The sequence below is a fragment of the Dipteris shenzhenensis genome, chromosome 6 (genome assembly GCF_047967505.1).
Source record: "Dipteris shenzhenensis isolate YYH24624 ecotype China chromosome 6, Dip_SZ_1.0, whole genome shotgun sequence".
Lineage (NCBI taxonomy): Eukaryota > Viridiplantae > Streptophyta > Polypodiopsida > Gleicheniales > Dipteridaceae > Dipteris > Dipteris shenzhenensis.
The window spans coordinates 40,275,144-40,289,173 of NC_141601.1; the positions used below are offsets into that span (position 1 = coordinate 40,275,144).

Here is a 14,030-nt window from a genome sequence, read left to right on the forward strand (position 1 = left end):
AGCCTTTTTTAAAAGTCTCCATGCGGATAGGCGAAAGGAGGATATTTGCAGGATCAAGAAAGATGATGGCACCTGGACCACTTCCAAATCAGAATTGGAATTGCAATGTTCTAGTCATTTCCAGCATCTCCTTTCTCTTCAGCCTGATCATTTGACGCAAGTAAATGCAGCTAGGTCTCAATTTCTTATGCATGTTCAGCCCATATTATCTCGGGAACAGGCCCATGCATTGGAGCAGCCTTTTATGCTTAGTGAACTGGATGATGCCTTGAGTCATCTACGCAAAAGCAGCTCCCCTGGTTGGGATGGACTGACTGTTGAATTCTTCCGTGCATTTTGGGGTGGTCTCAAGAACACTCTCCTTCTAATGATCAATCATGCTTGGGCAGAACAATCTCTTCCTCCATCCTGGAAACATGGCCTAGTAAAATTGATTCCCAAAAAAAGGTTGTGTGAGACGATGGCTGATTGGCGGCCTATATCTCTCATGCCTGTCATTTACAAACTCATTGCTAAAATGATTGTCCTCAGGGTTCGCTTCCTTTTGCAAGCAGGACTTCATCCCAGGCAGTATGGGTTTGTCCCCAGAGGGCAGATCACTGACAATATCTCCAATGCCTTGCTTGCGATTGAGTATGCCAAATATTCTAAACAAGATGTTCTCATTCTGCAAGTAGACATTGCGAAAGCTTTTGATACTGTCCATTGGGATTTCATCTCTCAAACTATGCATAAATTGGGATTTGGCCCTCGGCTCGTCCATATCATCTATTGGCTTTATTCTCACGCCACGGCACAGTGCTTGCTTGGTGGTGGGTTGTCAAGGACCTGGACTATGACTCGCTCAGTGAGACAGGGTTGCCCTCTTAGTTCCTTACTGTATGCCATTGCTACCCATCCGTTACTGTTGCATATGGACTATCTGGCAGATACAGGACAGCTTCATGGCTTGCGAATTCCAGGGGCGCAGTCATTTCTTGCACTGGCATATGCTGATGATTCATACTTTATGCCAAGGAATTCTCAAAGTGACCTTTCTCGCTTGATGCATACACTGAATGACTTTGGCATAGCTGCTGGACTACATATCAATTTTCAGAAATCAAAACTTCTAGCTTTGAAAGAATCTGATTGGCATGCACTTCTCTGGCCAGGCCACATTATCTCTTCCCATACTATTGTTAGGCATCTAGGATACCCCATTGGCTGGAATATTACTCCGCAACAACAGCTCAAATGGGTGCTTCAAAAGATCAACAAGAAGCTGGAATACTGGCATTTGTCCACTTGGCCTCTACATGTTCGACTCCGGATACTACAGTCCATCATTATGGCATATGTGCAATTTTATTTGCCTCTTCTTCCTTGGTCTTTCAAGCATTTGGCTTCCTATATGTCCCAGGCTATGGAGATATTTTGGAAAAGCAAATCTCATAAAAAAGCTTTGCGACTACTACCTATGCAGTCTATTTGTTCACCTAAGACTCATGGGGGGCTGAATATTCTAAATCTCCAGGTTCATATGTTGGCAAGAAAGAGCACTATGATTGCTGATTTTTTTCAGCAAAAACAACCATGGGCTATTATGTTAGCAGCTATGTGTGGAAACATGGCCTCCCATGCATATGGGCACTGGATTACAGATCACTGGGAAGCAGTTTTGTCTACCTTTCAGGGGAAAGTTCCTGGTTGCCCTGTTTCTACTGCTTTTATTCATGATTGGAAGAGAATTCTTTCATATGCAAAATGGACAGGTGCTTCCTCTCATCATGGTAATTCTTTTCGATTGGAAAGCATCCATTGGAGCAAGGTGTTTGCATCGCCTCTCGCTTTACAGGCACCTATTAAAGCATACAATCTCATGAAATTGGGCATAAGATTTGTTGGTGATGTTGTGGATCAACAAGGTTGTATGCTTTCATTTCCACAAGCCTGCAGGACATTCTCCTTGGGTCTGCATCATAGATCCATTTGGAGAACACTTTCAACTATGTTGCAGCCATTTGTTCCGGTTCCTCCACTGTTTGCACAGGACAGATTAATGGACTGGAATTTGACTTCCTTACCTCCTGTTACCCATACGCTCTCAATGCACAATCTGACCTCCTCGAAGGTCTACAGATTTCTTCTTCCACAGCCATGGATTGACAAGCATGCCAACACTCTTTGGAATTTGGATAGGCCTTTATCTTGGTGGCAATCACGACTCATGAAAATCTGGAAAGCCAAATTGCCATTGAAACAGAGGCTTTTCTTTTGGAGATGTATAGTGGGTGCCTTTTCCATTGGGGTGAAATTGGCAGCACGCCGCATTGCTTCCCCTTTCTGCCCCCGTTGCTTTCATCCCTGCGAGACAGTTCCTCACCTATTATGGTCTTGCCCACACTCTCGCACATTGATCACTCATGTCTCTCATTTACTGCGGCTTCGGTTCCCTTCTATCAGATTTGGGAAACTTTTCTGGATGTTTGGATGCCTCTCATCTCAGATGTCTCCATTCCTCCTTTTCTTTCACTGGACTCGCTTTTGGGTATTATGAACCATTTAGACACAGAGACTGCATTCTAGGATGGGTCAACAATTTCCTCAGGCATATATTTTCTTCAGAATGTCCCTCAAGCAATCCTTACATGAGAGTCTTGCTGCAAGGGACTTGGATGCTACTAGCCTTGAAGTGTTCTCTACTTGTTTTTGAGTTCTTCCATTGGGCTCTCTTTTGGAGTCCATTGCTAGTGTGTGGGAGACTTCCCATATTGTAAATTTATGAGGATATAAATACACTAGATTTTACCCCTTTTATAAAAAAAAAAAGTGTGTGTGTGTGTGAGAGAGAGAGAGAGAGAGAGAACTCGTCGTTCTTCCGTACGTCTCTAATTTTGCCGTCAGCCCTTCCGTACGACGTGACGTTGTCAGTGTACTCAGCCTTTCCGTACCACCCCACCTCTTTCTGTACAATTTCGTACTTCTTTGTCAGCACTCCCTGTCCATACAGAATACCGCTGTATAATCCTCCTTACAGAATCCCGTACAGCTTTCCCGTTGCTCCGTACCGTTCACATCGTGTACGACCATCCGTACAGTTTTTTTCCGTACAGCACCTCTTCATCCGTACAGTGCTCTCCGTACAGTTTCTTCCTGCTGTTCCGTACAGCCTACCCCGAGCAGGCCTTCCGTACAGCCTCTCCGTACAGCTTCTGCCGTGCTGTTTTTGCACCTTCTCCCGGTGCCTTTCCATACAGTTACTCTGTCTGTTTTGTCTTTCGCTCTATTTCTTCCTTGCTTTGCCATATCTCAATCATGGCTTCAGGTTCAGATGTCTGTACATATGCTAGAAAAGAAAGATCTGCAGATGCCAAGCGTCGTCCTTATCAGCCTGCATCTCAGGATGATGAGCTTACTATGGAAGCTCAATATGTGTTTGATACACTCAAGGATGACTTTCAACAGTCACGACAGGAATGGGGCAAACCAGTTCCGGAGGTCACATACAAATTGAAATTGCCCTCCCTTGTGAATCCCCTCAGGAAGCTATCTCAAACCGCGGTAATTATTTTCTTTCCAGGAAGAATCCCAGCTGCCAGTGATGTTGCGCAATGGATCAAGTCTATCCTTGGAGGATGTTTTGTAGAGGGTGTATATTTTGCCTCCAGAGGCTTTTATGAGGTGCATTTATCAAATGCTTTGTGCAAGCAGAGGCTCCTTGAGTTTTCTTCCCTCTTTTATGAGAAGCAGATGGTACATGCCATGCCTTGGTCCCCAAACAAGGACTACCAAAGTCTTATACGTCATCATTGTCATGTATGGGTTGAGGTTGTTAACTTCCCGGACTATATGCATGAAGAATTGCCTGGCCTGGCCGCTTCATTGGGACAGGTCATTTGCCCTCCATGCCCCATGGGAAATCGTAACAGATTTTGCATCCTCTGGGACACTGACATACCTAGCCCTCCTTCTATTGCAGTGGAAGTTGAGGGTGTGCAATTGGGGAAAAAGTTTTTTGACTTGAAATGGGGTGTATTTGCAGGCGCTTGCTTTGCCTGCCACAAGTTTGGGCATCTAGCCTCTGAATGCCCAATGGTTCTGCATCAACCCCCTGCTAATGCCTTGCCACCTCTAACAAGGGAAAAGAATGAGAATTTGCAAGCCAAGGCAGCAAATCGAAATGGAGCAAAGAATGCTAAACCAGTTAATCAGGTGCAATTACTTGTTGGAAAAGGGAAAGAAAAAGAAAAAGAGAAGATGAAGGAATCTATGGGGACAGATCGGGATGGGTTTCAACAGCCTAAGAAGGTGGTTGTATTGAAGCAACGCCCCTTTCAATCTCGGCAATGGGATGCTTCCTCTCCTTTACCAGGACAGGCTTCTACTTCAGCTCCTGTCCTTCAAAATTGGGTGGGGGTTTTGAAGAAGGGTATCCCCATATGTGATTCTGAAGAGGGGGAGAATGCCATATCTTTTATGGATCATGAAAGCCTGCAACCCATGCAGGCAGAGGCTTTGCCTCTCTGATATCTTGTTTCATATTTACATTTTCCTGTATATATCTCTTTTATGCATCAAACACTTAAGTGCTTTACATACAATGTACAGAGCCTCTGCAATGTCTCAAAGTGGAGGCTTTTCTGGAATTATGTACATAAAATGCAGCCAGATATTGTTTGTTTGCAAGAGCATAACCAACACTCTAAGGCTGGTCATCATGATCACTTTGCCGGCTATGATATTTATTATGCTGGTACCACTACCTATTCAGGTGTATGCATAATGGTCAGACATGAGCTGGAGCCTCAGTTAGCATTCAATGACAGCAGTGGCCGATGGATAGTCATACAATGTAATGTCAATGGTGACATTCTTGAGCTTGCATCAGTTTATGCCTCCCAGACCTCTGCCATGAGGGCTTCTCTATGGGAATCTTTAAGCAAATATCCATGGAGATCAAATGCCTTTATCTATGGAGATTTTAACAATTCTCCTCTGCTGAGAGTAACACCACTTCAAGATCTCATATGCTTTCATCGGAAAGACAGAAATGGGATAGCATGCTTCTCTCTGTGCAGGCTGAAGATTTATGGCTGCTTCTACAAGGGTCAGTGCCCGGATATACTTTCCATCATAATGCATTTACCACATATTGGGCAAGGCTTGACAGATGGTATCTGTTCTATCCACAACAATATGCAGATTTTAGCCTTCATCTCCTCATAGATTTCTCATTGGGATTGTCAGATCATGCCCCGTTATGGTTAAATCTGCAATTTGGTATGCCACTGGATGATTTGCCGCCTCTCTCCAGCAGATTACTGCATATTAATCAGGCTTATGTTCGACATCAATATTTCCAGCAAATGATCAGATTTGCAATTCGTCCCTTGCTTTTGCATGCTCAGGAGGACATGAATTATGCTTGGGACAGCTTTGTCTCTCGTATACAGAATGTCATTAGGGACTATGGAAAATGGCACATGGCTACATGGAGGAATGAGGTCAAATGGGCAAAAAGGACAGCGCAACAGTTGACTGAATTCTCACATTTAAGGCCCCTTTCTGAATCAGAAAATAATTCCCTTTCACAAGCCCGGATCAAACTGACTGATAATGATCAGCGGAAATTGCACAAATGGCAGATTAGAGCAAGAATGAAGCCCCTCATGGATAAGGGCTGCTCATCAAAAGCCTTTTTCCAGGGTCTGCGTGCCACTCGAAAGAAAAACTCGTGTCTAAGGGTCTGAAAACTAGATGGATCTTGGACGCACTCTTTCTCTGATCTCCAAGATGAATGCCAAAATTACTTCTAGACACTGTTCTCTACCCCTGGCTCCCCATCAAATCAAATGATTGATGCGAGGACTGAATTTCTTCAATATGTTTCTGGAATAGTGAAAATGGATGATGCTCTGTTATTTGAGAGACCTTTTACTGACACGGAACTTGATAATGCATTATCCCATCTTGGCAAATACAAGTCCCCTGGCTGGGATGGTCTTACGGTGGAATTTTATATTTCTTTCTGGGATGATTTGAAAGATGTTCTCTTACAAATGATCAATGTTGCCTGGCAAGAAAATCAATTGCCGCACCTCTGGAAGCATGGCATAATCAAACTTGTGCCAAAAAAAAATCTTTGTGATCATATGTCAGATTGGAGGCCTATTACTCTGATGCCTGTAGTTTACAAACTCATTGCCAAAATGATTGTGTATAGGCTTCATGGGATTTTGAATGCGGGCCTTCATCCTCATCAGTATGGGTTTGTGCCGCGAAGACAAATCCATGACAATATCTCCAATGTATTGACTGCAATTGAATATGCTAAGTATTCGAATCAAGATGTGCTCATATTGCAGGTAGATATCACTAAGGCATTTGATACTGTACAATGGGATTTTATCTCCCAAACCATGACAAAGTTGGGCTTTGGTCCCAAGATAGCAAATGCAATTTATTGGCTTTATTCTGGCTCTACTTCCCAGTGTATTCTCGGAAGCCATCTATCTCGGTCATGGACATTGGGCAAATCAGTCAGACAGGGTTGCCCCCTTAGTGCTCTTTTCTATGCCATTGCGACTCATCCCCTCCTGATGTATCTTGATCATCTTACAAGCACAGGACAGATGACTGGTCTTAAAATCCCTGGGGCTGCATCTTTTTTGGCACAGGCATATGTTGATGATTCCTTTTTTATGCCACAAAACTCTCCTCAGGAAGTCTGCATGCTTATGGCCACATTATCATTGTATGGATTAGTAGCGGGATTGCATATCAATCTTGACAAATCCAAATTACTTCCCCTGAAACAATGTGACTGGCATTCTATTCTCTGGCCTGGTCAGATAGTGCATTCCAAAGATGTTGTCAGGCATTTGGGATATCCTATAGGATGGTATATCACCAGGAAGCAGTAGCTAAAATGGATCTTCCAAAGACTTCAACATAAATTGGAATATTGGAAAATTTCTACTTGGCCACTTCATGTCAGGCTCAGAATAGTCCAATCTATTGTAATGTCTTATGTTCAGTTCTTCTTGCCTTTACTACATTGGTCCTCTAGAGATATCTCAGCTTTTATGTCTCAAGCTATGGAGCTGTTATGGAAGACAAAAACTGCTGTGAAAGCATTGAGACTGATGAAGATGGAAATGGTGTGCTCCCCTAGGATGCATGGAGGACTTAATGTTCTAAATATCAGATATCATGTACTTGCAAGGAAGGCGACTATGCTCCATACTTTTTTCCATCAAAAACAGCCATGGACTTGTATGATAGCTTCCATGTGTGTCAACATGAGGACAAATGCTTATGGCCATTAGACTACTGATCATTGGGAGGTTGTCATTGGGAGATTTGTAGGGAAGATTCCTGGATACCCTTTCGCTACTGCTCTGATACTGGACTGGAAACAAGTGCTTTCTAAAGTCAAATGGGCTCCTGATAATCATTCGGGGACAAACTCAATGAGGAAAGAAAGTATTCATTGGAGTGCCATCTTTGCCACTCCACTTGCTTTACAGGAACCAGTTAGGGCATACAATCTCATGAAATTGGGAATCAGATACATCAATGACGTGGTCGATGATCATGGTCATGTCTTATCTTTTCCTCAGGCCACTGCTACTTATGCATTGGGAATGCATCACAGATTGATATGGAAGAAAATTGCTGATCTCTTGCACCCTTTTCTACCTATTCCCCCTGTGGCTGACACAGACAGGCTTATGGAATGGCAATTGTACCCCTCTGCTACATGCTCTTGTCCTATTCCTCTGCCTGTTTTGACCTCCATCAAAGTCTATAAGCTTCTTCAGCCTGCCCCTTGGATTCATCAATATGCTAATACTCTGTGGCATATCAGGCGGCCCCTTTCATGGTGGCGGAAAAATCTCCGACTAATATGGAGGTGTAAAATGCCTTTGAAACAAAGACTTTTTCTTTGGAGATGCATGACCGGCACACTGTCAGTGGGAATAACACTTGCCAAACGTCACATTGCTTCACCCACTTGCTTACGGTGTCACGCTCCTTCAGAGACTGTCCCTCATTTGCTTTGGCATTGCCAGTCTACTCGGAACCTCCTGGGGAAAATTTCGGATCATCTTCGCCTCCGTTTCCCAAGTCACATATTTGGGAAACACTTTTGGTTATTTGGCCGATTTAGGATGCCTTTATCTCAATACTCACTCTTTTTCTCATGGGTGAGATATTGGGCTCTTTGGACAATCTGGGAAGAGCATAATCTGGCATACTTGGGTCGTCAGTTTCAAAAGTCATATGAATCTTTTAGAGCCTCATTGCGGCAATCTTTATATGATGCCTGCCATGAGGGTGATATACATGCATCTTGCATTGAGCTTTTCTTTTTATGTTTCTGATCTGTGGAATACTCTCCATCTTGGAGACTTTCCCTCTTGTAAAGTTATGACAATATAAATACACTGCACTGGATTTTACCAAAAAAAAAGTGTGTGGTGTGAGAGAAGAGAGAGCGGACCTCTGCTGTTCACCCTTGCCAAAACTCCCGTGCAGTCACCCTTTCTGACCGTACAATTGTACGGCCACCGTACGGTTTTCGTACGGCAGTACGACTACCTACACTAAGGTTGGCTTACCTCTGCGCAGCTTTGAACGTAGCTCCCACCTCTCTGCATCTCCATACTTTTCCCTGCAGCTTACCTTCCGTACGTCCGTACAGCTCCGCTTGTGTCTCCGTACAGTTTTGCTCTTTCCCGTACAGCCATGTCCATACAGTCTGCCCTTTCCCGTACAACCCCGTCCGTACAGCTCTGCTCATTTTCCCGTACAGTCTGCCCTTTTCGTGCAATCTGCTCTTTCCCGTACAAACCTGATCGTACCTTCGTACAGCCTGGTTTTGTCCGTACAAACCAGTTCTTTTCCGTACAGTCCCGAGTTCTCGCTCTCGTGCTTCTCTGTACCCTCCTGTGACTCGCTTGTTTCTGATTCTCTACTTCTCCGTACAGTCCCTCTTGCCTTGTCGTCTTTCAATCATGGCTTCAAGTTCGGATGTTAGTACATATGCTTGCAAAGAAAGAACTCCAGAAGCTAAGCGCCCCTCATTGATACCCTCAAGGATGACTTTCAGCAGTCACACAGGAATGGGGGGCAAACCAATTCCAAAGTCACGTACAAATTGAAATTGCCCTCCCTCATGAATCCTCTTAGGAAATTATCTCAAACCGCGGTTATAATTTTCTTTCCAGGAAGAATCCCAGCAGCCAGTGATGTCGCACAGTGGATTAAGTCCATCCTTGGAGGATGCTTTGTAGAGGGAGTATATTTTGCATCTAGAGGCTTTTATGAGGTGCATTTATCGGATGCTTTATGCAAGCAGAGGTTACTTGAGCTTTCTCCCCTCTTTTACGGGAAGCAGATGGTTCATGCTATGCCTTGGTCCCCAAACAAGGATTATCAAAGTCTCATACGACATCATTGTCCTGTATGGGTTGAGGTTGTTAACTTCCCAGACTATATGCATGAAGAATTGCCTGGCCTAGCTGCTACTTTGGGACAGGTCATTTGTCCTCCACGCCCTATGGGAAACCGCAACAGGTTCTGCTCTCTCTGGGACACTGATTCACCCACCCCTACTTCTATTGCAATGGAAGTTGAGGGAGTGCAATTGGGAAAAAAGTATTTTGAACTGAAATGGAGTGTGTTTGCAGGAGCTTGTTTTGCCTGCCACAAGTTTGGGCACCTAGCCTCTGAATGCCCAGTGGTTCTACATCAGCCCCCTCCCAATGCATTTCCGCCCCAGACACGGGAAAAGAATGAGAATTTGCAAGCTAAGACAACAAATAGAAATGGAGCAAAGAATGCCAAACCAATCAATCAGGTGCAATCACTTGCTGGAAAAGGAAAAGAAAAAGAAAAAGAGAAGATGAAGGAATCTGTGGGAACAGATAGGGATGGTTTTCAACAGCCTAAGAAGGTGGTTGTATTGAAGCAACGCCCCTTTCAATCTCGTCAATGGAATGCCTCTTCTCCCTCACCTGGACAGGCTTCCACTTCAGCTCCTGTCCTTCAAAATTGGGTGGGGGTTTTGAAGAAGGGCATCCCCATATGTGATTCTGAAGAAGGGGAGAATGCTATATCTTTCATGGACCATGAAGGCATGCAGCCCATGTAGGCAGAGGCTTTGCCTCTCTGATATCTTGTTTCATACTTATACTTTTCTGTATATATCTCTTTCATGCATCAAACACTTAAGTGCTTTACATACAATGTAAAGAGCCTCTGCAATGTCTCAAAGTGGAGGCTTTTCTGGAATTATGTACATAAAATGCAGCCAGATATTGTTTGTTTGCAAGAGCATAATCAACACTCTAAGGCTGGTCATCATGATTACTTTGGCGGTTATGATATATATTATGCTGGTACCACTACCTACTCAGGTGTATGCATAATGGTCAGACATGAGCTGGAGCCTCAGTTAGCCTCCAATGACAGCAGTGGCAAATGGATGGTCATACAATGTAATGTCAATGGTGATATTCTTGAGTTTGCATCAGTCTATGCCTCCCAGACCTCTGCCATGAGGGCTTCTTTATGGGATTCTTTAAGCAAATATCCATGGAGATCTAATGCATTTATCTGTGGAGATTTTAATAATTCCCCTCTGTCGAGAGATAACACCACTTCAAGATCTCATATGCTATCATCGGAAAGGCAGAAATGGGATAGCATGCTTCTTTCTATGCAGGCTGAAGATTTATGGCTGCTTCTCCAAGGATCAGTGCCTGGATATACTTTTCATCATAATGCATTTACTACGTATTGGGCAAGGCTTGACAGATGGTATTTGTTTTACCCACAACAATATGCAGATTTTAGCCCTCATCTCCTCATAGATTTCTCATTGGGCTTGTTAGATCATGCCCCATTATGGACGAATCTACAACTTGGTATGCCACTGGATGATTTGCCACCTCTTTCCAGTAGATTAATCAGGCTTATCTCCGACATCAATATTTCCAACAAATTATCAGACTTGCAATTCATCCCTTGCCTTTGCATGCCCAGGAGGACATGGATTATGCTTAGGACAATTTCGTCTCTCGTATACAGAATGTCATTAGGGAGTATGGAAACTGGCATATGACTAAATGGAGGAATGAGGTTAAATGCGCAAAAAGGACAGCACAACAATTGACTGAATTTTCACATTTCAGGCCTCTCTCTGAATCAGAAAATGATTCCCTTTCACATGCTCGGATCAAACTGAATGATAATGATCAGAGGAAATTGCACAAATGGCACATTAGAGCAAGAATGAAGCCTCTCATGGATAAGGGCTGCTCATCAAAAGCCTTCTTCCAGGACCTGCATGCTACTCAAAAGAAAAACTCATGTCTAAGGGTAAGGAAGCTAGATGACTCTTGAACGCACTCTTTCTCTGATCTCCAAGATGAATGCCAAAATTATTTCCAGAAATTGTTCTCTGCTCCTGGTTCCCCATCAAATCAAGTGACTGATGCGAGGATTGAATTTCTTCAATATGTTTCTGAGATAGTGGAAATGGATGATGCACTTACATTGAAGAGACCTTTTACTGACACAGAACTTGATAATGCATTGTCCCACCTCAGCAAATACAAGTCCCCTGGTTGGGATGGCGTTACGGTGGAATTTTATATTTCTTTTTGGGACGATTTGAAAGATGTCCTTTTGCAAATGATCAATGTTACCTGGCAAGAAAATCACTTGCCGCCCCTTTGGAAGCATGGCATAATCAAACTTATGCCCAAAAAACATCTGTGTGACCATATCTCAGATTGGAGGCCTATTTCTTTGATGCCTGTAGTTTACAAACTCTTTGCCAAAATGATTGTGTATAGGCTTCACGGGATATTGAATGCGGGCCTTCATCCTCATCACTATGGGTTTGTGCCGTGAAGACAAATCCATGACAATATCTCCAATGCATTGACTGCAATTGAATATGCTAAGTACTCACATCAAGATGTGCTCATATTGCAGGTACATATTGCGGCATTTGACACTGTTCAATGGGATTTTATCTCTCAAATCATGACAAAGTTGGGCTTTAGTCCCAAAATAGCAAATGCAGTTTACTGGCTTTATTCTGGCTCTACTTCTCAGTGCATTCTTGGGGGCCATCTATCTCGGTCATGGACATTGGGTTAATCAGTTAGAAAGGGCTGCCCTCTTAGTGCTCTCTTCTATGCTATTGCGACCCATCCCCTCTTGATGTATCTTGATCATCTTACAAACACAGGACAAATGACTGGTCTTAAAATCCAAATTGCTGATTTGTTACTTCCTCTTCTACCTGTTCCTCCTGTGGCAGGCACAGACAGGCTTATGGATTGGCAATTGCAACCCTCTGCTACATGCTCTCATCCTGTTCCTCTACCTGCCTTGACCTCCATCAAAGCCTACAGGCTTCTTCAGCCTGCTCCATGGATTCAGCAATATGCTAATACTCTGTGGCATATCAGGAAGCCCCTCTCATGGTGGCGGAAGAACCTCCAGATATTATGGAAGTGTAAATGCCTTTGAAACAAAGACTTTTTCTTTGGAGATGCATGACCGGCACATTGTCAGTGGGAATCACACTTGCCAAACGTCACATTGCACCATCCACATGTTTACGATGTCAGGCTCCTTCAGAGACCGTCCCTCATTTGCTTTGGCACCACCCGTGTTCTAGGAACCTCCTTGGGAGAATTTCAGATCATCTTTGGCTCCGTTTCCCGAGTCACAGATTTGGGAAACATTTTTGGTTATTTGGCAGATTTATGAGGTCTTTGTCTCACTATTCACTATTTCTCTCATGGGTGAGATATTGGGCTCTTTGGACAATCTGGAGTGAGCATAATTTGGCATACTTGGGTCACCAGATTCACAAGTCATATGAATCTTTCTGAGCCTCATTGAGGCAATCCTTACATGATGCCTGCCATGAGGGTGATATACATGCTTCTTGCATAGAGCTTTTCTTTTTATGTTTCTGATCTTTGGGATACTCTCCATTTTGGAGACTTCCCATCTTGTTAATTTATGAGAATATAAATACACTGCACTGGATTTTACTTTTTAAAAAAAGTGTGTGTGTGTGAGAGAGAGAGAGAGAGAGAAGTGGGGCAGGGAGGCAGACGGCCGCTGGGGGGGCGGGGGGGGGGGCGAGTTGCTGCTCTTTAAAAGAGAACATGAAACAAAATCAATATCAGGAAAGAAACTTCCTTTGTAAGCTAAATTAAAAAATAAAAGAAAATGTAACTTACATACTGTTCTCTACACATTTTCTTGTTCCCCAGACTTAAAACCTAGGGCATGTCCAGCTCTACCCAGCAGACAAGGAACAAGAGGGGATCTTAATGCAAGCTGTGCTATGAGCTACTGTCTACTTCCTGTCCAAATCTATATGCTCCTGATCATCAAGAGTGCATAGCATTCTATTCTTTGATAATATAACATTCAATCTAAAAACTTCTCAGAACTGTCAATTAAACAAAGAGCACAGAGGATACAAAAGCAAGAAGATGTGCTACAACGAGAGCAGCTACCATCCAAGGAATCCATTCCAGCCCCTCATCCTGACTTGTCTGGCCATTCGAAGCCCTTAGCTTTGGCATCTTTACCTTCCTCTAGTTGTCCCTGTCCATTTATTTCAACACACCATGGAAGTTAGGTTAAAAGTTGCAAAACAAGAATTCAAACCAGCAGCCACAAAGAAAGTAAAAACACATAAACCTGGACACTAAGCATACTATTTATGTACACGAGTCTTGAAAGTTGGTCTACATTATAGCTTTTTACCCAACATTGAGGTTCACAACCAGTACAATCATACGGTGGCTTTACTAAAGCATGCTATTTATGTACAGGAGTCTTGAAAGTACTGGTACAATCATATCGGTGGCTTTACTACCTGAGGGGACCCTCGAATGTGCAAAGGCTTATAGTCATTGTTACATGGCATGCCCTGTCGCATAATTTGAGGGAAACAAAAAGTTTCTTGAGAGGAGAAGCAGCTTTACCTGGCACAAATGTCA

General features: G+C 43.4%; 1 long non-coding RNA gene across 1 annotated transcript in view; it reads right to left on the bottom strand.

Annotated features, from left to right (window-relative positions):
- Positions 1–14,030, bottom strand: part of LOC147901169 (uncharacterized) — a 44,163-nt gene that overhangs the window by 18,172 nt on the left and 11,961 nt on the right. The window contains exon 2 of the long non-coding RNA XR_015541221.1: positions 13,506–13,632. This is a non-coding gene — a long non-coding RNA (uncharacterized LOC147901169). The remainder of the gene's footprint in view (positions 1–13,505; positions 13,633–14,030) is intronic.